The 23,988-nt window shown below is 35.8% G+C and overlaps 1 long non-coding RNA gene across 2 annotated transcripts in view; it reads left to right on the forward strand.

Annotated features, from left to right (window-relative positions):
- Positions 1–23,988, forward strand: part of LOC114231545 (uncharacterized) — a 239,419-nt gene that overhangs the window by 150,780 nt on the left and 64,651 nt on the right. Inside the window, exons 3-6 of one of the 2 annotated variants that reach the window (XR_008556245.1) lie at positions 6,425–6,560; positions 10,745–10,784; positions 19,356–19,440; positions 19,753–19,831. This is a non-coding gene — a long non-coding RNA (uncharacterized LOC114231545). Of the gene's footprint in view, positions 1–6,424; positions 6,561–10,744; positions 10,785–19,355; positions 19,441–19,752; positions 19,832–23,988 lie in introns of those variants that run through there. The other variant, XR_008556246.1, reaches the window with a different exon arrangement.

Here is a 23,988-nt window from a genome sequence, read left to right on the forward strand (position 1 = left end):
ATATGCTTTGAGCATTTTCTTACAAAATGTATGTGATTAATAAGTATAACCTTTAAAAATATAACCTCCAGCTTTTTGCCCACTCTATTGGATTGAATAGTGTTCTGCAATAACTCATGTCCACCTGGTATCTTAGAATGTAACTTTATTTGGAAACAGCATCTTTGAAGATGTAATTTTTTAAGGATTTCAAGATAAACTTGTCCTAAATTTAAGGTGGACCCTAAGTCCAATGAGTGGTGTCTTTACACTAAGAAGACAGACACAGAGAGACACAGGGGAAAAAAACCATGGGAAGTGGGGAGCAGAGATTCATTAAGCTAAGGAATTCTAGGAGCTACCAGGAGCTAGAAGAGTCAAGGAAAGTTTATCCCGTAAATTTTTGGAAGGTGTGTGACTGCTGACACCTTGATTTTGTACTTCTGGCTTCCAGAACTATAAGAGAATAAATTTCTGTTGCTTGCAACCAACTAGAAAATGGTAATTTGTAACATCAGCCCTAGGACACAAATATACATATTTATTAACACATAATCCTCTGAGGATATGTTTTTATCTACCTTCATTTTCCCATAATTTTGATCCTTTTTATTGAAAAACATTCTATGCTTTTGAAGGTTTCAGCGTTCAAATGATTCTATATTTTTCCAATACAATGATCAACTATGTTTTTAAAACAATGGGCAACTTTAATGTTTACCTTCACTAAATAAATAGTGCCATGAGAAATGAATATACAGATTTTAAACAACCATATTCTATTTCCATACCCAGAAAATTAAATTTCAGATATAACTAAAATTTTTGTTCGTTCAGCTATAGTACAAATCAGATTTATTTATTATTTCATTTTTTTTAATTTCAACCTATTTAAATGTGGCATCTATACAATAATTTCAAGGGTCACAGATACTTTTTTGATCTCATTAAAGGAAGATCTACTTAAGTCTTAAAGTAGGATGTGTTTAAGCCTCATAATTGAGAATCACATTGTTGGAATCCATTATAATATTAGGTTCTTCTTATAGAATGAATGTTTGTGTTTCCCCAAAACTTATATATTGACACCATGCCCCCCAATGTGAGTATTTGGAAGTTGGGCTTTGAGAAGAAATTGGGTTTACCAGTAAATGAGGTCATCTTCATGATGGATTTGATTCCTGTATAAGAAAATGAAAAGACATGAGTTCACTCTCTCTACATGCACAGAAAGATCTCATGTGAGAACACAGCCAGATGGTGACCCTCTGCATGCCAGAATAAGGGCCTTACCAGGAACTGAATTAGCTAGCACCTTGATCTTGAACTTATCAACCTTCATAACTGTGAGAAATAAATATCTGCTGTTTCAGCCAACCTGTCAATGTTTTTTTATTTGTTCGTTTGTGTTTTTACAGCAGCCCAAACTAAGAGAGTATTCTAATAATTTCACTTAACTCAAGTACAGACATCTATCATAAACATCTGTTTGCTTAAAAATAGCAAATATTCAATATAGTGTAGTGCTGTGCTTAAGAGATATCTGAGCACAACCATATTGTGGTTATGCTCAGATATTAGCATTCATTGGAATCATCAGAAACGTGTTAAATACAGATAACTGAGCCCAATCATAGATTTCTGATTCAGTAGATTTTGGGGGTTTAAAATTTGTCTATCTAGCCCTAGCTGGTTTGGTTCAGTGGATAGAGCATCCACCTCTGGACTGAAGGATCCTGGGTTGGATTCCATTCAAGGACATTTGCCAGGTTGATCCGCAGTGTGGGGCATGCAGGAGGCAGCCGATCAATAATTCTCTCTCATCATGGATATTTCTATCCCTCTCTCCTTCTCCCATCATCTCTGAAATAAAAATATTTTTTAAAAAATTATCTATCTAAAAGTTCCTGGTGATACAGATGCTGTTGGAAAAAAATATATTAATGATTAAGATGTAGACATTTCTTCTTTCAATAATGAATTGAGCAAGAATAGATTTGAAGAAAATATTTTGCTCACTATTAATTTTCCTTGATCCCATGGACTTTCAGTATGAAACATGGACAACACTGATTGTTGGAACTTAAAAAATTATAAGTGGTTGTGCAGAAACAACATAAGATTTTCAATAAGATATTTTATTGTATTTTTGGTAAAGACAATATCACAATTATTACTTAGAAAGCAAAATTGGGCTCACTATGATGAAGACAATAAGTTATGTAGCTTACTTAGTAAATTGACTCTCAAACTAAATATTTCTAAGGTTGTCTATATATATGAAGACCTATATTGATCACTATAAAACAATCTTGTAATAATTCAAAAATCTGCATATTATAAAGCAAATTTTGTTGACAAATTTTAAGTACTAATAGTAGTAAAAAAACTCACACAAATTTGACATTACAAACTTGCACTGTTTAATACAGAAGGCACTAGCCATCTGTGACTTCAAAAATTCAAATGTAATACTTATCTTTCTCAGACTGCTCTCACTCATTTGTGGAATATAATGAACAACATAAACTGATGGAAAAAAATAGATCCCGAGACATAGAAGCATAGAACAGATCGTCAAACCTCAGAGGGAGGGCAGGTGAGAATTGGAGGGAGGTAAGAGATCAATCAAAGGATTTGTATGCATGTATATAAGCAGAACCAATGGACATAGGCAGTGAGGGGGATGAGGGCTTGTGCTGGGGGGTGAAAGTGAGCAGGGAGAGGTCAATGGGGGAAAAAGGAGACATATGTAATACTTTAACAATGAAGAATTTTAAAAAATAGCTCTAGGAAAATAAGCTAGAACCTCTTAAAGGTCAAAATAAAAGTACTTTATGACTGAAAAAAAAATTTTAAATGAAATTAAATTAAAGATTTGATTCCTCAGTCAAACTACTCACATTTGAAGATCTCAATAGTCACACATGATCAATGACTACCAAAGTGGATAGAGCAGATGTAAAACATTTCCATCATTGCAAAAATTTTTGTTAGACAATACTGTAGTATCTTCCCTTTCATCTATATAGTTTTGTTCTATTAACATTTTATATTGGAGTATTTATTTCATGTGTTTTAGTTTAAGAATTGAAAAATTATATTCATAAACTATATTTTATTTATATATATTGCTCTTTTGTATCAAATATTTCAGGGAACATTTCATATAGTTAACAAAAATAAATGCCTATTAAGCATGCAACATTTGATCAAATTGGTATTGCTTAAGTAGTTTAGTGACTGATTTAGAAATACTCGTGGAATTAAAAAGTAATTGGCAAAAGAAAGTGAAGCCACTTGATAATTTACATCCAGCAATAAACCAGGAAATATTGAAAAGGTCAGAACTGAACACTGATGTTTTATAGGCATTGCTCTCATGACACCACTATGAACCAGTGTCACCTGCTCTCTCTTTTGTTTTTGAAAGAATGGCCCCTTGATCACCAAATTAATTAGGGGCTATGAATTTGGTTAGAACTTCAGTCTATTCTCTAGGTCTTAAAATAACAATGTCACATCATTGGAAAGCTTGCTATGGTACCAGGAAATGATACACAAATGTAGCATAACTTCATTAGCTCACAATGTGCAGGACAGCTCTACCCGATGGTAATGTTCTCTTCACTCTACATTTGAGTAATTGATACTCAATGTAGTAGTAGTCATTACTCAAGGCTCCACAGCTTTCACAAGCCAGAATACAAAATTAGATATTCTGCTTTTAACTGCTATATACCCTGGCTCTTGTAGGGCTAAACGGGCTTTTTTACACTTCATGGACTGACCCTCCAAAGCCAAGTTCACTTTACAAATCTGGGATCTATATTAAAACAATTATGAAATGCACACACAAAAAAAATTAAACCTACATAAAATGACAGTGAGAGAGTAGAGACAGGAAGAAGAATAAAGTATCACAGAAGGAATAAAAATAAAGAATGATGGGAAAAGTGGAAGGTTAAGGACGTAAGTAATGGATAAAATAAAAATAGAATGCAAGTTGAGAATATATGAAATGAGAGCATGTAGCTAATGATGAGAAAAGCTAGTAAAACTTGGGTTCTGCGCATTCCTTTACAGCCCAGTCAGCACTGTGTCTCAAAGGCCACCCCTTCAACAAATACTGGGAGCATCTACTGGTTTCTAGAGACTCTCCCTGGTGTTTGAGATATAAGAGTGGGCTAAATAGACTAATGTAATTTAATTTCTATTCTAAAGGGCCTATAATTCTAATAGATATGAAAAGGCATTCCGATAAAAGGTGGCATTTGGGCAGAGGTCAGAAAATTTGAGGGGATAAACAGTGATAGCAGAGAGAAAAGCATTCTGGGTATCCTGTCAGAACTGGCCATGAGGATGCAACTTCTCTGAGATTCCCCCATTAAATCTCCAAAGTTTGTGCCAGTCTACAGGGCCCAGACCATCTTTCTACTCTTCCTCCTGTTTAGAGTCTCACAGGGAGGAGAATGAATCAAACAATTCCTGCCTGCTTGTTAAATGAGAAGTCACGTTGATTTTATCCTGGTGTGTGTGTTCTTTGTAAACAGCTTTGTGAGTTACAAATGAAATTCTCTTCTGTTTTAATTTTCTGTCAAAGTGGTAAACTTATATGCTGTATAATTGGTTCGTTCTCATTAACACACTGACAGTAGCCTTTCTTGTCTTTTACGTTTCCCTTCAATCCACCTTTTCAAATCATCACTTTAATTTTGTTATTGTCTAACTAAAACCTACCCCATAATCTTTGCTGTTTTATTAAATCCCAACATTTCAATCCGGCATAGCACAATGGACTGAGTGTAAAATGAAAAGGAAAAAAAACAACACGAAAAAAAAACTGAGGTCAGTGTTAGAAGTTGAATTGTGTCCTCCAAAAATACATACCATGTTGAAGTCCTAACACACAGTATTTTAGAATATGATACTATTTGGAAATAGAATCATTTCAGATTTAATTGGTTGAGGCCATGAGGGCGGACCCTATTCTGATATAAATGTGTCCTTATAACAAGGGGAAAATTGGACATGGAGTCACACACACAGGACGAATACAATGTGAAGAAGACCGTAATTGGGGTGATGCTTTTATGAGCCAAGGGACACCAGAGATTGCCCACACACCACCAGAGGCTAGCTGAGGGGCATAGAACTGATTATCTGTGGTAGTTCTCAGAAGGAACCAATCCTACCCACAACATGATCTTGGATTTCTTGCTACAGAATTGTGAGATAAATGTATGTTGTGTAAGCCACTGAATTTGTAGTACTTCGTTGCAGCAAACTAAAAACAGGTGAAGGGGGTCAGCATATGCCAACACACAATATGCTACTTTGGCACAACGATAATTTTGAGCTTACGGCAATTAAGAAGCAGCAGACTGAAGAGGAACTCTCTGTTCTCTCCCTTTTTGACTAAATTTATATTTGTAAACATGTCATTCTCTCCTACACCAGAAAGAGAGTAACTCTTAATGGAAATGAATAATCAATAGAAATGAATCATCATTGGAAATGTCACTGACTTAAGTCTGCACAGAAACCTTCCTAAATAACTCTTATCCTCCATTACCTTCCCACAATTTACTGCCCCTAGAAAGCCAAACCCTTTTGTTATGTCTAGTCACTTCTCCACAATTTATTATTGTGCATGCAAAATAATCCTTTTCTCCTGTTAATCTGTCTTTTGTGAATGCAATGCATACATTTCAGTCTCTGAAACAGCCAGTGGAGGAAAAGTTTCCTCTTTTTCCTATACTCTGGTGAAGTTTGTGAAAAATTGGCATAATCTTTTAATTTACCAGTAAATAAAATTGTCTTGAAATATTTGTCTGCCTATTAGTTTTCAATGAGAAGGTTTTCAAAGGTTCTATTTTTTAAAAGATAAAGGATTAGCATAGTGTTCTGTTTCTTTTTAGCGTAATTTTGATAAGTTGTATTTTCTAGAAGATTTTTTGTTTCATCTAAAATTTTAAATTTACTGAAATGATTACTTATAATGTCCTTTTGATAATGGTTTAATATAACTTTTTATTGTCAAATATAAACCAAAAAAGAAAAAATGAATAAGACAAATGTAGACTTTATATATTATTATTAGGCAAATACCCCTTTATAACCATCATAATTAAGAACATTTTCAACATATCTGCTCATAGAACAGTGATATTACAGTCAACTTGTTAGAATATCTGCAAAGGAGTTCAGAGCTAATCTGGGCAAGCAATACAGAAACATAAATGGCAGGAGTGGTCTTGATTGGTGATGTTACAGTGAGATTATGGAGATGCTGGTGTGAGAGATTGTTTCTGAGAGTTCTTGAAAGAAAATCTGCTGTGTCAATTGGAGAGAGTTAAGAAAGCAATACATTTTCTTAGAGTCCCTGTTTGATTTTGAAGTATAGAGACCATTTAATATTTTTGATCTTCTGTTGTTCCAACAGAGGCAGCGCTTATGAAGATAGCTATCTCTACCTTACACTTGTGATTCCCTTTTGCAACATAATGTCTGGTTGGAAAAGCAATGGAAAATGAAAGAAGATAATCCGTGATTCATTGGCACCAGTGTTTCTATTCTGGGTAGGCGTCCTTTATTGCAGTTTTTCAAACAAATGACTTATTTTTGCTAATCAAATTCTCATTATGTGAATTATATACATCATTACTAAACAATGACAGTAACTCAAATAAACAGATGTCTGCTACCTGTAACAGACATATTTTGGCCGCTAATCCCTCTGGGCTAGGAAGAGCCATCTGGTCAGTGTTTCCACAGTGTGTTTGAGTGGATTTGACGTTAGTTTGCGAGAACAGACAGGCACAGATGCAGGTACCTGAGCCATATCATCTGCTGCGATTTCTCCATATGTAAAATTCAGACAAAAGTATTACATCACAGGTTTGTAGTGATATGAATATTAGCATCTCTGTTTATTGACCTTACTGGGTACTCTAAGCTCCACTAAATTATTTATACTAGTTTTCTTGAAGCACATTATGATTTAGGCTGTCACTCTAGAAAGAAATGAAGAAACCAGGCTCATAAAATAACTGGTTTTATTCTGGTTGGTCTATTTTTTCATTGGGATACTTAATGGGTATAAAGAAATTATGAGCCAGAGAAAGTGTTCTGAGCTGAAAGTGGTAGACAAATGCAGAGAATGTAAACAGGGCAAATTACCATTAACTCATCAGGTAGAGAAAAAGTAGCTGAAATTAGAGATGTTAATGAATAACTTTAAAGGTATAGAAATTCCTAGGGAATAGGGTTTTAAGACCAAAATATTATCATTATCTCAATTTTAAAAAGTCCAGAGTCTTTTTGGTATTTTATTTGAATTATCGAATTTTATCAAAGACATTTGCTTTTCTTCCCCCCAGCAAAAAGGCTCCTATAAGCCACATGTCATAGCACCTAGGGAATTATGTTTTAAAGTCCTATTAAAATAAAAAGAGTGTTTCAAAGTATTATGAATATTAAAGCTGGATATTCATAATACTTATTTAATGTCAAAAGGACATATAAAGAATGACTGATAAAAAAAAAACAAAAAAAACACACAAGTGTTAAGCTACTTCAGAGAAAGTACTTGGTACTTTTGAACTTTGCTTGACCCCAGGGAACCTGTAAACAGGAAACTTGTCCCACTCTGTTAAGTTCCAGGAAACTGCTTACTGTAAAGAAACATCCTTCCCCATATGAGTTAGTTAAGACCCAGGGACACTCCCTATGTCAAGAGCAGATACAGTCCCTCCAGTTTCTCATTCTTTGTCTCATAAAGGATTGGCTCAACCTTTTGTGCCCACTTATTAATGGGAAAAAAATCCATTTTAACCAAGATTTGGTTAAGCTTCCCTGTTTCCACTAGCCCCTGAATTCTGACCCACCCTTACCTGAGCCATGTACAAGGCCTCTTTAACAGCCCCTCCAAGAGTTGGCTGGCCTCAGTAAACAGTCTCTGACCTACTGATTCATTTCTGCCACCTACACCCAGTCATTCTCTCATCCCACCTCTCCACACTGGGTTCCTTCAGGGTTTTTTTTTTTTTTTTTTCTCTTTGATTTTTGTTTTGTTCTGTTTTTGTTTGCTCTTCCCTATGGGAGAAAAGCTGCTTTCTACCTAACTTTTGAGACTCTTGCAGACATCATGGTTGTTGTGTTCTTCCTATTATAATAGACCCTTTTTCTTTTCTTGCAACAACCCTTTCAGATAAAGTCTCTACCTAAAATCTAATTTGTCTTTTATTGACATAGTTCAGAATAAATATGACATATTAAAAACTTATTATTTATTATTTTAAAATGAATGAATGTATAAAGAGATAGGTAGGTAGGTAGGTAGGTAGGTAGGTAGGTAGGTAGATGATAGATAGGTAGATAGACAGACAACAGAATTTGGTCATTTCTATCATTTATTGTACAAAACTAACCTCAAAGCTAGCATGAATCACTATAACTACTAGCCCTCTCCAACACTTTTTGCTTTATCTATATCTTCTCTCACACACCTTCATTTGACCTTGGGATGTAAAACATTTATAAAAATGGAAGAATTAACTATTTAAAATGCTTATTTTTGCCTGGCTGGCATGGATGAGTGGTTCAGCATCAACTTATGAACCAGGAGGTCATGGTTTGATTCCTAAGCAGGGCATATGCCCTGGTTTGAGGCTTGATCCCAGTGTGGAGTGTGCAGGATGCAGCCAATCAATGTTTTCTTTCATCATTGTTGGCAGTAGGAATAAGGTAGAGAAAGGAAGAAAAGATTAGTAAAGCTAAATTGATATTTCAAGTTAGTATCAGATTCTTTTGATTAATAGGATTTTGTAGGGAGTGGCTCTAGGGTCAAGCCTCAGGCTGACCTGTGGCAGGGCCACATACAAGTCCCAGCCTGGAGGGCAGAGCTCTCCTAGCATAATTAAGCCTGACCTTGTAGCCCTCCCTAATTCCTTCCTAAGTAGCTAATGGGCTGTAGGAGGTGCAGCAAGTGTTGCCAAAACAAGAACATTTGTTAATATACCCTTGTTTTAATCAGACTATAAAATAAAGCATTGGCTTGCAGGCTGGGTCTTTTGTGTCCTCATCCAGGCATGGGAGATCCACCAAGCCCCAGCTGTATTCTCTTGTCTGTCTTTTCTTCAATCCTTCACTGCCCCTCCTCAGGTTCACCCTTGGCTGTGCTGGTGCAGCACAGGTTTTCTGTATTAGAAAGTAAGAGTATGCCATACATTGCATCTAGTAGTCAGTTGCAAAATGAATTTTTACTTTTTTCACTTTTTTGTTTGGGTTGCTAATGAAAATTAAAGTTAAGTAGCACTCCACTTATTTCCAGTAATTTTTCTTAACCTAATTGTGCATTGTTATCTCTACCTTGGTCCTACTGCCTTTAGTAAGACTTCTTAATTTTTTTTCATTTTTTTTAATAGATGAGGATAAATTAATAAATACACAAGAAGATATTTACCTGTAGTTACTTATTAAGAATCTCTCTTTAATGCCTCGAGAGCAAAGTTTTTCACAGTGTTAAGGCAGCCCTTATTTAATTAGAATTCCTGTTTCGACTTTCAATACTCATTGATCATGAGTCAGAAAGACAGATATGCCTTTTTAAAAGCCTCATTTAAACTATTCCCATGATAATTGGTGAGATAGTGATGTGAACACAAGCAGAAGGTTTTTATAGTAAGAACACCTCATCTGAAATTCTATTTCAACCATTTATTAGCTACTTGGCCTTTAGTAAACCATTTAATCTCTCTCTTAAACTTGGTTCTCTTGTATGGGAAATGGGGTTGTGAAATAATCTCTATTTCAGAGGGGCTGTGTAACTATAAGATGAAAACTTAAGCAAATGTACTGTTTCAAATGCCACTGCCATACAAATGCTACTTATGAATATTAAACTTTAAAGGGTTAAGGAAATGAAGAGTTTCTCCAGCAATGTAATGTTTCACTTCACATGCTTTTAACTTTATTTTCATTTCATAAAGCAACTTGTATAATGTAAAAGCAGAAATGTAATAATCCAATATGAACATGCTTATATTCCACTTGTAATTTTTCAGGTGAGGATACTGTGTGTGTGAGTGTGTTTGTGTGTGTGTGTGTGTGTGTGTGTGTGTGTGTGTGTGTAGAAGGTAGAAGTAAGCAAAGAGAATCACTTCTCAAAGTCTACTCTCAGAGAAAGAACAATAAACATATTAACTCTGATTTTTTATTCTCTCACTTTGGTTCTCATACTTGGACTTACACATTTTTAGTGGAATTTAAGCAGGATACTTTAAATGATGGTTAAGCTGTCAAGGCTCTGATGTGATGTCCTTCTTGAACAATTTGGCTCCTATTATAGGTCCCTGTGTTTTACAGGGTATCCAAAAACCCGTTACTGAGCTTTGTGCTCTAATTTACACCCATTGCACGTACTATATGGTTTTAACTGACTTGCTGTAGAAGGACCTCAGGAGTTGATAGGGATTCTCTCTGTTCTTTTCACTTTTTCTATGGTACTAGTATTAGTGTTTCTAATGATAAGGCTGTACCTGTGGGTGCAGGAGGATTTACACAGAATCAAACAGTGACAGCAGGGCTATATCATGGATAGCCAGCCCCTCGAAGCTTGTTCTTCATATAGATAGTAAGGTATAATACAGAGAGAAAAAACAGCACATGCTTTCTTTAAATACAAATATTTAACAAATACAAACAGTTTTAAGCTTTCAAAACTATGACTGCTCTTATTCTTTATATTTTGGTTTTTTCTTAGATCTTTCCCATGCTGTGAGGCAAATTACATCAAGATAAAGGTAACTGAGAACTTCTAAACTAATCTTCCTGTTGAAAATACCTGTCATTCACATAGTTTGTTATGAGATCTATTTACTACATTTCTTTGGTGAAAAATTGTTTTCTGTTATTTAGTAGGTTTATGTTATTTTTTAAATGGATAATTTCAAAAGTAGCAGGACCAACAGATCCAATTCCTCAAAGACGAGTTAAGATAGCAGGTCATTATGGTGTTATTATTTTTTAGCATTCTTGATTATGTGGACATTTTGGACACTTCAAGTAAGTCAACATAGCACTGAGAAAAGCTTTGAAATAAAATTTATATAAAGAAATAGTGATGGAGATAATTGTTGCTATATATTTGTTATTTATTAGAAGAAACAATCTTTTTTCTCATAGTTTCATTTTGAGAAAAGTAATACTTTTCCACCTTGTTCAAGATATGAATGTGTATGCATACCAGATAGAAAAACTAGTTCAATCAGAACCATTTTTTAGAATAACATTTCATAATGACACGTTTTTGTTAAACTACTGTATTGGTTTTTTTCAATAACTTCAAATGGCATTTTTAAAGGTTAACTGCAAAGCTCCTGTTGAATCTATTCCTGTTTCAAGTCTTTTATTATTTTCCCCTGAATGTTTCCAAGTCTTTGTAATACTCTTGGAGCTACTCATCTCTGATTACACTGCACTGAGCTGTGTGTGTGTCAACTCATTATCCCAAACAATGGTTACTACAGCATTTCTGAAACACATTGTTTTGCATTATTCTGGACTCAGAAAAAATATTTATCTGGTTTTAAATATGCTGGTACTGTCTTCTTACTTAAGGAAACATTTTCATTAAAAGGCAGATTAGATTTTGTAATGGTTTGATCAGGGTTTCGAGTTTCTTGTGTCTGAGATCGATGCTGCAATCATAATATTGCATCCTGAAGAATGAAGGACACAGATAAATTAAGTAATTATTTATAAGTTGTGATAAAATGGGAAGCAAAAATTCTATTCTATAGGAATAATCCTAATGGGAACCAACAATTCTATTTTACCAAAGATGAAAACTACAAGTTAATAGCTCAAGCATTTATATACCTTTCTTTAGCTGACTAATTTCAAGGACATGGGAAGAAACCAAGAAAAAAATGTTTGAAATTATTTTTGATTATTTATGAAATTATTTCACCTTAATATGATATTAACATATTCAAAAGCTCTTATAGATATCAATATACAGTCTATTTTTTTAAAAGGTTTTCTAGACATGACTCAGCACCATTGTTTTGTTATCCACTAAGTGAAATGGCTAAAATAAAGATACGTAGACTCTGTTAGAGTTCATTTCTATCCTACAAACTTGAAGAATCAACTACAATTCTTTTTTCTAGTGTGAGTCCATAAAACCCCTAAGTGGGCAAGAATGATGAGGGAATTACATTTGGAAATCTAAAGAATAACTCTTTAAATAAAAACCTTTTAATTGTGAACTTTAAACATTTACTATTTTTTGCCTTAATAAATAGTACAAGAGACAATATATAGAGTTAGTTATATATGGTTTTATGTAGTGCTTACCCCAATTAGCTTGGTGGCCTTTGGCAAGTTACGTAGCCTCTGTGTGCCTCATTTTCATCATCTAATACACAGTACGGACAATCATTATAAATATCTTAGCAAGTCATTCTAAAGATTAAATTGTTATTTTTTAAATCCTTGGAATAGAGCCTGGTGCATAGAAAGTGATAGATAAGTGTTTGTTAAATAAAATGAAGGCTCAAAATAAGTAAAGGCATATATCATGTTCTTGGATAGAAGGAATTGTTATACTCCAAATAAAAGAAGATTGTGGCTTGGATAGGAATGTTGGCAGTACAGATGGAAATAAATAATCATATCTAAAAGACACTAGAAAGCCTTATGCTTATGATTGGCATAACTCTGAGGATTGTGGGAACATTCACAGATACAAATTGTTACAAGTAAAATTAGCCTGGAGATGACTATCCTGCCCTGTTTTGTGAATGCCGCTTTTAAGGTAACACTGATGCTGATTCCCTGAAATACAATTTACCAAGCAATGGAATCCAGGCATCAAGGTGTCACTCAATTTTCTATACACTTCTAAATATAGGAAAAACCCTTGCTCTATTTCCTCAAGGCTGCTGATTTTTTTTTTTGGGGGGGGGACCTGGGGGCAGGGGAGTGGCACAGGGAAATGTCTTTTCTTTCTGCATGTGATTCAGAAACAGAAATTTCATACAAGTTTTTGGTATTAGTCGTTCTAACCTTGCAGACCAATAAAATAAATAAAGCAAAAGTTATATACCTTTCTGAGAGTCCGGGGAAAAGCATTACCTCTATCCCAACCTTGGCTTGTCTTCTTAGTGACTATTTCTTCAAATACTTCATGAAAGATTAAGTGCTACTATGAGGTTTGTGCCACTTATTAGCTGTAGAAACTTGCAGAGTTACTTAATATCTTGAAGCTTCAGGTACCTCAGAAAATTGGCATAGTAATAATATGAACCCAACACTATTAATGTTTTGTAGGGGATTAAATGAATTACTATATCTAAAGTATTTAGATAAATGTCTTAGTAATGTTTAGGGCTTAATATTTTTATAATTATTACTCTTTTGTTTTCAGAAAAAAAAACAGGCTCCACTGTTCAGCATAGGAAGAAAATTCTGGAAAACCAATTGGGAAGTAATTCTCTATTGGAGACAATAAAAAAGGGTCTTAATTATTACTACTATGAAGACCATTGCATTATTGATTACAACTACTTCACTTTATAATAATAACTTATTCAGGTTGGGGCACAAATAGGTTTTCAATTGTTTGTGTGGAAAATATACAATAATAAATAAATAATTATACAAGTGTAAACTATGTAAACTATGTTTTGTGTACTAACAACTGTAAACCTACTTTTGCCCCACCTTGTACATTGAAAGTGCTTAATATCAATGTTAGCAAACAACTGAGCTAGGATATTGATTCTAAATATATTTCACCAGAAATACAATTCTTAATTACTAAAATATATTACAATAAGAATGAGATAGGACATAGAAATTTTAGCCAAAATATTTTGGAAGGTGTGTGCAGCAGGACTTGAGGTCCCCATGGAAGACACAAGTAAGGTAAGTGGGACTGCAGATTGTGGTCTTTAATAGGCCAATTGCTTTTCTGGCTCTCTTGTTCTGTGGTTGCAGCCTATTTCTTGTGGTGTCTTCTACCTTTTACTTGTAGTTCAGGCAATACACTGCCAGTCATGCCAGAACTCCTTAACTGGCTTCCATTCTCTCTCTCTCTCTCTTTCAATATAATCCCCTCTAGTCCCTGACTACGGGCTCCATGTTTTATTTGTCATTGAGTACCTGGAATTTAGAATGTCTTAATTTTTCCGCTGTACTTGGCTTCATGACAGTAACTTTAGATTGAGCAGTGCTGTTAGCTCTTTCCATTTTATTCTAACTCTAATAATATATCAAATTCTACTAATAACCTTCCTTCTTATTTCATTGAAGCAGCAGAAGCAATCAGATTATATCTTCATCTTCCCACCACCCAAATCGGCTATGCCAATCAAACTTTTCCCATGAGAGTTACATTTGATAAACTGTGCCTGTCCAATTCCTGTCATCCCCAACTCTTGCACTCTGTAGTCCATCTCCTTTCCTCTACTAAGGGTTTGGTTTTGTTTTGTCAGATACCCGTCCCTCACCAGAATCACCATTTCCCCTCTCTATAATCCCAGCCTGCATACAAAACTGACTGAAAATGATCAGCCATTAAAAGTACACATTAAAAATAGATTAAGAAAGAAAATAGAAGATTCCTACTTCTTTAAAATATTCAACAAAACATTCCTTTGATCCCCCAGCTTCTGCCTATACCCTCTGTGGAAGACAGAATAATGGCCCCCAGACATGTCCATGTCCTAATCCCTGGAACCAGTGGACCTGTTACCTGACATGGCAGAGGGGAATTCCGTAGATGTGATGAAGTTAAGGGTTTTAAGATTGGGAGGTTATTCTGTGTCATCTGGGTGAACCCAGGGTAATGAACAGAGTCCTTAAAGGATGCAGGAGGGAGGCAGAGGGGTCAGAAGGAGGTGTAGGTATGGAGGCAGACACTGAAAACGGAGGAAGAGAAGCAGGAGGCTAGGAGAGGAGGAAGGCGGGCAGCCTACAGGACCTGGAAACAGCAAGGAAACAGATTCTTCCCTGGAGCCTCCCGAAGGAATGCAGCCCTCTCATGCCTTGATTTTCATTCATTGAAACCCATTTTGGATTATTGACCTCGGAACTGTAAGATAAGTACGTGCTGTTTGAATAAGTAAGTGTTTAAAGTCTGTAGTAACCGGTTACAAAACAGGTCTCCATTCTATTTTTAATCTAGTCTGTCCAGGTTTCCTTGTTTCCAGGTAATTGGCATCACTGTGGCCAACCTTTCAGCAGTCTTTGGCATCAGGATTGGTTTCTGGATAGGGATATATTTACTATTTTCTGATTGTCATCGTGAAACTTTATTCTGTGTAAAAATAGTGTAAGTCTGTTTCTAAACTTGTTCTTTGAGAAAGAAGGAGTATTATTTTTTTTTCCTACCAAAGTCTTTCCCAGAGCCTGACAACATAACAACCCATGGAAAAAGGGTAACAATTGTCAACTGGAGACTTTGCAGGTCACAAAGTTAAGAACTCAGATACCAATTCAATGGACTGGTGTGCGGTTAGCATTCCTCCAAAGAGGCTCTTTTTTTACCCCTGCTTTGTGTAGGACAAGATTGAGACAGGAAAGTCACCTTCTAAGGGTTTTTCCCCACTGAGTTGAAACATTGGAGTCCTGGCTTCATATAGAGACCTCCGGTCCTGTTTGCCTTATCTAGTTCTAGGCAGATGGCTCATTAGGACCAGCCTCCAGGCCACTGAGGATCAGCAGTCTATTTGGGAGGGAAACAGCAGCTCCAGTGTTAGCTTATGTTTGTGGAATGCAGCTTTCTTGTCATGTCTGGCTTCTGGTTGTTTCCTAACATTACCACCTGCTCTGTTTTGCCTTGAAAACAGCTTTTTTAAAAAATTGTATGCTTATCCTTTATAAGAAGCTCTGCTGGGAGGGTGTTCTATGTACATCTACTGTGCCATCTCCTGGAATCAGAAGACCCTTCCTTCTTTAAACATGTATTCATTTGGTGATAGAGACACCATACACTTTGATTTTTTCCTATTGTATTTGTTGTTGCTGACTCCTCTTCTTATTACTTAAGACTTGAAGTTGGGATAATCTAGGACTCAATATGAGGGCATCTATTCTCTAGATACATACATACTTATTCTCTCATGTCCTTTTGAAAGTCATTATTATTCTAGTGATAACTTTGAAATCTCCCTACCAGATACTGTCACTAAGTTCTTAATTCTAACATATAACTATCTACTCAACAAATATACATGGATAAGTAATAGATATCTCAAAATTAATATGTCCAGAAAATATAAACACCCAAAATGCATGACTTCCATTTTCCAAACTGTATTTGCCAACCCACAACGTTTACCTTCTCAGTAATATTGCAAACATCCTCTCTATTGCTCAGGGGAACACACATCATTAATTCTTCTTCTTCCCTCCTATGCCACATCGAATTCATCATCAAGTTCTCCAGTCTGGCCATTCTTCATCACTTCACCCTGTCTCCCCCTCCCCAATTCAAGCCATCAGTTTTTCTCATGTTGTTTCAATGGAACATACCATCTCCCTGTGCCAGCACAGCTGTCCAGAGCCTGGCCATGCAGCTGTCTTATAAAAAATGTCAACATAAATGTTCAACTTAATTTTTTTTAATTTAACACATAAATAAGAATAGGTCACCCTCACCTGCCCCAATTTTTCTAATAGCTTTTATCAAACTTATACTAAAAACCAAATATACCCAAAGCCCCAAAGGCTACCTAACTAAACCCCTCCTTACTCAGCTCCCACCTCTCTCCTCCACATTCTGGACTCTACACACACTGACCTTATAGTTATTCTTTGATATGCCAAGCTCTTATTCCAAGAGATTCTGGTACGTTCAGAACTTCTCCCAGGTAATCATTTTCTGTAATTAGACACATCTCTTTACTTACCACCATCTTGTGCTTCCTCAAAGTCCCTTCTCCAGAGGAGGTTTCATAACAGAACTGTTTAAAATTGTATCCCTTGCTGTCCCACATCCTGGCCTACTATAGAGTTCACCCCCATTTGAAATGGCATTGTTTATTTTCTGATAGGATGTTAGCACCATTAGGATGGAGAGTTTGTCTTGCATGTCGCTGTGTCCCTAAATTCCTGGTATCAAAACATTGCTCCACAAATATTTTTAGGAGATAAGTTAATAAGAAAATAAACTAATAATTGAATGATACTGGTGTCTTACAAAAGGCTAGAAACCATGTGGTGTGGCCAGAAGTAACCTGGCTCACTAAGTGGAAGCTAAGGGGAGTTTGGTATACTTTACATTATGAGCATCAAAAGATTTAACAAAAGTCATTTAAATCTGCCTCAGGTAGAATCCCAATTTGTTAGACAATCTGTAGGGAATATAAAGTTAAAATATTTGTGGACCCTCTGTGAAAGTGGCTCCACCTCCTTAAGTCCTGTTGCGTAGCATGAAACTTCATGAGAATAACTTCCATGAAGCCTCTTAGAAGTAGTCAGAGAGCATTGTTGCGCCTACAGAAACTGAACCCCTTGTGGAAGCAATTCTTCCAAGGTGCAATGATGAGAGTAGAGCCTCTGGGAATAACACTCCATGGTGAAGATGTGCCCAATGAGGGCATATTGTTAAGATGGGATGGATTGTGCTGCATATAAAAGATTTTCCTCCTAACTAAGCAGCATTACCTGCCCATGATATTTCCCCTTGTTTCTCCTTCTTTGTCTGTATGTGTGTTTCACTGGTTGGTGAAGGCGTGGCCAATGATGCAATCTCTCTCTCTCTTCTTCCTTTCTCCTCCTCCTTTCTGTCATGTTATTTAGAACACTCTCTCACTTTCTCTATCTAAAAATCAATAAATCAACTTTAAAAGTAAAATGCATTCTTTCAGTTTTATTCATTTTGGATTCCCTAATTCCTACTCATGGCCTCACCCCCCTAAATATCTAATAAAGCTGATCATTCTTTACTTCTCAGGCAACTATGATAAATACAAACCTACACATACACTCACACACACATACATTCAAGAGGAATTAAAAATTCATTTTATTTTTGTGTTGCTTTTATGGTGTCTATAAAATGGACACATGTTAAAAGAGATGACTTGCAGTCTCACACCATAAAACATACATGTCTGAAGTGCTAAAAGATGACTTGCAGTCTCACACCATAAAACATACATGTTTGAAGTACCGAGACCATCTCAGACAGCTTTTGGCATTGAGCTAAATTTAATTGTTTGTCTCCAGACTATTCTCTGCAGCATTTTAAGTGACAATATACACCTAGAGTACCATCCCACTTGCATTAAACTTTCCTTTTCAAAATGCATAAATAGAGCCAGAAATGCTGATATGGTTTAAAATGCACTCACATGCCAGGAATTATATCTAATAATTACTATCTCATGTCATGAAATATGGCATATTTTATGGAATTCTTTATTACTTGAAAAATAACTACTGCAGAAAGAAGAATGGAGTCCTTTGAATTATAAAATTGTCTCTTTCCATTAAATATATACATATTTGTTATTTTCTAGAGCAGGGGTCAGCAAATTATGACCCATGGGTCAAATCTGGCCAGTGGACTCTACTTTTGTGTGTATGTGTACTGTTGATGAACTAAGGAAGGTTTTCATATATTTCAGAATTGTGAAATAAAACCAAAGAAGATTTTGTGACAGACAATATATGACCTTCAAGGCCTAAAATATTTCTTAAAATATGTTTTTTTATTGATTTCAGAGAGGAAAGGAGAAATAGAATCATCAATGATGAAGGAGAATCACTGATTGGCTGCCTCCTGCATGCCCCCTTCTGGGGATCAAGCCTGCAACCCAGGCATGTCCCCTGACCGGGAATCGAACCAGTGACCTCCTGGTTCATAGGGCAACCACTGAGCCACACCAGCTAGGCGAGGCTAAAATATTTCTATGTTGCCCTGTAGAGAAAAAATGTGTAGACCTGGTTCCAGAGTAATTCTGTAACCCACACTTGTACTTTGAGTATGCTTTAACAAATATTTCAAGAGGACAGGAAAGAGATTATCTACCTTCTCCTGTGACATTTTGGCGATTTTACATAGCCATAATAGACACAATCCCTTCCCATTAACAGAATGATCTGCAAAATTATAGTGATTTATACAATTAGAGGCTTTTAACTTAATATTTTTGTAGCTATTTCTCGCACTTTGGCTTTCCTGGCACATTTTGTTCTAAGTGTGTCAAATGAATGTTGACTCTACGTCTGCACTGGAACTAATGTATATATTTTTAAAGGCCGAATTTAAGCCATATTTTTTCAATAGGAATTCTAAATAGACATACCAGACTTCTAATAGATCTTGGAAAATGCTGAATTTTTATTTATGTCTTCAGGTGACAAGCTGTGACGGATGGCCTGACAAGGTCCCATCATCTAGCTCTGCGCTGCCCCGGAAATGATCGTGGCATGGCCTGCCTGGTTAGTTAACAGCTAACAGCCTCTAGGCAGTAGTTTCAAAGGCATTTGTTTGCACTTCTAACAAGTACATTCTATTGTGTCATTTATTCAAGTAAGCATAATTTTATAACAAGTTGTTAAAAGCCCCCTTCACCAATAAAAGTCTCTTTTCCTGGGATAAGCAGTTCTAATAAGTGACTACCTTAAAACTGTACTTCTTGAGTTAAAATCAAAGTAATCATTTCACTAAGTATAGCTAAAGTAATTAGTGTGGCACTATTTTTTGTTATTCTGCCGTCTTTCCTAAGGAGCATTTTTCCCCCTTCATCACAGAAATTGCTCATTTGAAGATGAATTATTCCTTTCCCTCTTATCGTGAGGTGAAGGCTGTCATCCCGTGGTGTTCTCAGGGACTGAGTATTCCAAGACAAAGGTATCTAATTTTAGCAGTCACAGCTAAAAGCGATGTTACTGTTAGTTGTCAGGGAAGTGATCATTAAAGAGTCTATTTTCTCTTTGATGTAAGCAATTCGGATCGACTTTTCAAGGCACTTAAAATTGCCATTAATATCCCTCCAATTCTTCACCTCATTCTTGTTATTCTCTTATCATTTGTTATGAATGTGATACAAACAATGAAATCATTTTTCTTGTTCATTCTTTCCAGATGTATTAGTACTTCAGTCAGTTACTTTTTAAAATCATTTGTAATTATTTATTATTTTAAAAAGATTAACTTTACAAAGAAATCTTATTTTTCCTTTCTTGTGCTATTACAATTTCGTGTTTTATATGAAGACTTTCCTAAAACCAAAACACTCAGCTTTCAATATACTTGAGTCTTACTGAAGGTAAAATTCACTTAATCTCCATGAGGGATACAATGGAAAAATATATTTGGATTTAACTAGGTGCTTCCAGCAATGATATTTCAACATCTTATATCTGACCTAATACAGTAACCAAATGGTTGTAGCTTTGGTTTTGTTTGTCCTCAGGAGTCTCCATCACTGGGTCAAATTATAAATCATAACTGCATTGTTCATAAAAAAATTAATTTACAAGCAACATTTTATATAAAGTAAACACACTCTGCAGACTAAGAAGAAAATCCAATTGAAAGGAGATTTCATAAAAATATAAGAAGTATTTGAAGGTTTTGACATAATGTTCAGAGTGGAGCAAATAAAAATATCAAACTTAGGACAGCGGTGGACAGCTGTTATCTCTTTTGTATTTTCATGGAGGCCACTAGGAATGCATCTCTGAATAATGAACTTCACTCTCGCTGCGTTTTAAATGACATTTAACTGTATGAGAGGGTCTCTGAACTCGACCAACTCCATGCACCCAGCAGCTTTTATTTCCCTGAGTGATGGCTTCCACGGGAGATGCCTTCGGTAGGAAAATTGCTGCAGTCTTTTATAGAGACCTGCTTGGTGGCTGTGGAGCAGCAGAGCTGAGAAAGCAGAATGGATTCAGTGTAGTATTTGGTTATTGTGTCTCCCGGGGCCTCCTGACATGCTCCAGACGGTGTCCCTTAGCGCAGTTCACATCCTTTGAAATATACAGGCAGAAAGTGGCTCTGCAGGGTTTTCTGTACAGGCTCCCATGGAGACTGACTCTGTGATTCTTCACATGGCCGGTGTCTTCTTTGCAGTCTACCCATGTATCCTGCAATCCCTGTGCCATATTATGAGGGGTCTGTACATGTTACAGCATAGATTTCTCTATGAGCTCAAGCTAAGCTGTCAGACTTTTAAAACTCCCTTCCAGTTTCTGACACATCTGCATCTATTAAAAAGAACAAAGATATCTAAAAATACCCTTTTTTAATCATGGAAAAGCACATTATTAGATAGAAGATTAAATGTTCTTTGTCTTGGATAAATCACTGTAGAACATTCTAAGTCAGAGAGAGCCCTTCTCTCACAGGTGGGAGGCACATGGATGGCAGCACAGTTTTCCATGTGGGTAGCAAAAAGATAATATAAGTGAAGGAAAATATGCCTAAAGAGCAAATGTGCTTTGGGATTGTCTAGAGAATATCAGAGCAGGATAGGCTAGTGGAACCTTAGGGAGATCACTTGAAAACAAGCAAACACAACATGGATTCATATCAATAATAGTCAGTGCACCCTGGACCATAAGCCATTTCCTTGGTGGCAAGAGCTCTCTTTGCTCGCCGGGGCAAAGGGCAACTTATTTTGCAATATATATCTATAAATATTTACATTCACATAAATTTTCATGAGTGCGATGTTGAATTTCTGGGTTGTATGGTAAGTAAATGTTTATCTTTGCAAAAGATTAAAAGAAGTGAAACATTTCAAAAGTGCCTGTAGCATTTTATATTACTAATAGCAATATATGAAATTTTAAGTTGCTCCTTATTCTCATCTGGCACCATTAGTCTTCAATTTTGGCCATTCTAATAGGTGTGTCGTGGTATCTGATTGTGATTTTAATTTTCATTTCCTTAATAACTAATGATTTTGAGTATTTTTAAAAATACTTATTGGTATTAGTAAATGTTTTGGTGAATATTCTAAAATTTTACCAATTTTTAAATTGAATCCTTTTGAATTAAATTGTAAAAAAAAATTGATTTTGCATACATGCCTTTTATGAGATTTGAACCCAATACTTTTCCCAGTTTGTTTCTTAACCTTTTATTTTCTTTTTTTAAAATATATTTGTATTGATTTTAGAGAGGAAGAGAGGAAAGGAGAGGGAGAAAGAGATAGAAACATCAATGATGAGAGAGAACCATTGATCAGCTGCTTCCTGCACGCCCCCTACTGAGGATCGAGCCTGCAACCCAGACATGTGCCCTCATTAGGAGTCAAACCAGTGACCTGGTTCATAGATCTACTCTCAGCCACTGAGCCACACCCGGCTGGGCACCTTTTATTTTCTTAAGCATTTATTTTAAAGAGTGAAAGTTCTCATTTTTTTTCACCCTTTATTTCCCTAATTTAAACTAGTTCATAAACATGTATTTCTCAATAAAGAGATAGTAAATAAGCAAAGCAAAGAGTTTTAATACACAAAAGGTATAAAACAAGGAATTTGGAAACTTTTCCTCTCCCTCATGTTTTCTGAATTTTCTACTAGGGTGAGAAAGCAAAGAGTAAATCTTTTTCTCATCCAAACCATGCTAATTAACTCCAAGACATCCTACAGAGTTCAGGTCAGAGGTCACATTGTACAATCTTCTCCAAAAGCAACTCTCAAGTCATCTTTACTGTCTATATTCCTAAAGTCTCTATTATTTACTCCTGTTAAATAAATGCAATTGCTAAAATAAAGTTGTATGCACCAAGTTAGAAAATATATCTTCCATAAAAAAGCTTATATTCTTTTAAATTCTTATAAGCTTAAAACATAGTTTTTTTTTGTTTTTTTTAATTACTTTATTGATTAAGGTATCACATATTTGTCATCAACCCCCTCCCCCCATTCCCTTCTCAATCCCCCCCACATGCAAGCCCCCCTCCCCCTGTTGTCCGTGATCACTGGTTAGGCTCAAAATTATTAAACCATTTTTCTTGCTGAGTTTTATGTTTTCTTTCTTTTCTATTTTATTTTTTGACAATATTCTAAATATTCTAAACTGACATAGGTTAAGTCTAAATTAAACCAGAAAAGCAGTTGATTATTTTAGCAAATGATAAATGAAATTATAATCAAATAATTCAGATATTATTTGATGAATACAATTGTTTAATTTTCAGAATATTTAACTCTAAGGGTTGGAAGATGACCAAACACCTTTATAATTAGTATTCAAATCTAAGATCACTATTTACAATAGAAGTATATCATCATTAGTAATGATGGACAGCTCCAGTGTTTCATGCCCCTATTTAGGCTATTGTTAGTTCCTTTTGCTGATAATCAACTGGGGATAATAATGCTAATGAACATCTTTCAGGAAGGCATGCTTTACTTTTACTAAATAAGTGAAGAATACCACACTGATAATGGCCTCCTCATGCTCCATGGTTTTTGTAAGCCATTCCACAAATTAAAGGTGGTGTTTTAGATAATCATCCACCTTCAACCCGCTATTTTCATGAAATTACTTTTCTTTATTATCAGCATAGTAGCCTTTATTGAGAATATTTTATGATACACTAGAGGCCTGGTGCATGAAATTTGTGTCCTCAGAGGGGTACCTCAGCCCAACCTGCACCCTCTCGCAGTCCAGGAACCCCTGGGGGATGTCCTCGGGGGAGCGGCCTAAGCAGGCAGTCAGACATCCTTAGTGCTGCTGTGAAGGCGGGAGAGGTTCCCGCCGCTGTCACTGTGCTCGCCAGCTATTAGCCCAGCTTCTGGCTGAGCGACACTCCCCCTGTGGAAGCTCCTGCATTGAGCATCTGCCCCCTGGTGGTCAGTGCATGTCATAGAGACCGGTCGTTCTGCCGTTCTGTCCATTTTTTATTAGCTTTTTATTATATAGGATAATAATTAATAATTATTGAGTACTCCTGTGTGCTAGGCTCTACTTAAAGCACTTTGAAGATATTAACTCCTAGAAATTTCATAGGGCCTTTGAGAAAAATT

This window comes from Eptesicus fuscus, chromosome 6 (genome assembly GCF_027574615.1).
Source record: "Eptesicus fuscus isolate TK198812 chromosome 6, DD_ASM_mEF_20220401, whole genome shotgun sequence".
NCBI classification, from domain to species: Eukaryota; Metazoa; Chordata; class Mammalia; order Chiroptera; family Vespertilionidae; genus Eptesicus; species Eptesicus fuscus.